This window comes from Teleopsis dalmanni, chromosome 2 (assembly GCF_002237135.1).
Source record: "Teleopsis dalmanni isolate 2A chromosome 2, ASM223713v2, whole genome shotgun sequence".
Taxonomy (NCBI): domain Eukaryota; kingdom Metazoa; phylum Arthropoda; class Insecta; order Diptera; family Diopsidae; genus Teleopsis; species Teleopsis dalmanni.
Genome location: NC_051847.1, coordinates 203635206 through 203636986, shown reverse-complemented (window position 1 = coordinate 203636986; position 1781 = coordinate 203635206).

Sequence of the window (1781 nt, the reverse complement as noted above, 5' to 3'; positions counted from 1 at the left end):
ACAATCAAAATATTCAAATTTACGTGCACTCTATTCCTGTGATCAATGGTGAAGAAGAAATTAAAAAGCAGAACGTTTCGCATTTAAACAACAAATATATCCAAGACAAAATGAGTACAAGTGAGGGAAGGAAGAGAGTTTGTTATTGCTAGTTAAAAAGTAGTGAAAAAGAGTAGACTCTGTGCAAGGACTTATTGTTGTTATACTATAGGGGTATTCACTCTCTCTTGTAAACTCATTGCAAGGAGCACGAAATGCAAGAATGCTATACAAAAACTGCAAGACTGCGAGAACACCTCTGTTGCAGAATTGCATCATCAAAATGAATCAGCTGTTTTTGCAGCCGTGTCAAATTGAGCAAAGAAAAATAAAAGTATAACAATGCCGCGAACAAGTGAAATACAAAAATGTATAGATTTTTTTATTGAAAATAGTGCTTTTAATATTCTGATTGAAGGTATTAACATGTTGTTAATGTAGTTTTCACTACTATATAGTTTCTATTTGTTAGATGATGCAAATTACTGGGAAGTGATGGAGCAATTAAATGAAGACCTTTTGTTTGTAAACCATCACAGAAATCACCAACCCGTACCAAAATCTATTCAATGGAGATCTACCATTCTTCAAGAATTTGATGAAGGCCGTTTTTGTCAGATGCTTAGAGTAAATTGGAACGTATTTTCCTTAATAGTCTCACTAATAAACTATTAAGGATTGCTATTGTTTTATATCGTTTGGGTTCATCAAGCGAAAATGCGGCTATTCGTAAAGTCGCTACATTATTTGTTGTTGGAGATATATGTAATAATAATATAATATAAAAATAATTGTTATAATAAAAATATAACTAATTCTTAATTTATTATCGTTATTTGTTATATTTTTTATCGAGGGGCGTAGTGGGGCTTTGCACAGCAGAACGCACGACTTTCGGTGCAGAGCTGGATGATGTGTTGTCTGCAGACGATTCAATAAAAAAAACTTCGTTGCCTAGCGCAGAACTAGTTGGTGGCTATGGCAATGTTTCCGTACAAAATTAGACATGCGTCCAAACACTTCATTCAATAGTTCAAAATGTGAACAAATTTTCGTAAGTTTTGCTGAAATTGATAAATAGATAAATTAATTCACAAATGTATATTTATATAATATTATATTTGTGAAAACTTAATTAATGGTCACATCGATTTAAATTATTGAACGAAACGCATGTATATAGCATAGCCATAGATTAACATATCTCGAAATTTTACTAACAGTCATTCAAATTTAAAAATGAGAAGCAACAAATGACAAAACAGCTGATTTCCGCCATTTCTGGTTTGTTGCAAGCAAATATACATAAGGGGTATTCACTCTCTCTTGTAAACTCATTGCAGGGAGCACGAAATGCAAGAATGCTATGCAAAAACTGCAAGACTGCGAGAACACCTCTGTTGCAGAATTGTATCATCAAAATGAATCAGCTGTTTTTGCAGTCGATTCACATTGAGCAAAGAAAAATAATAGTATAACAATGCCGCGAACAAGTGAAATACAAAAATGTATAGATTTTTTAATTGAAAATAGTGCTTTTAATATTCTGATTGAAGGTATTAACATGTTGTTAATGTAGTTTTCACTACTATATAGTTTCTATTTGTTAGATGATGCAAATTACTGGGAAGTGATGGAGCAATTAAATGAAGACCTTTTGTTTACTTTAGTAAACCATCACAGAAATCACCAACCCGTACCAAAATCTATTCAATGGAGATCTACCATTCTTCAAGAATTTG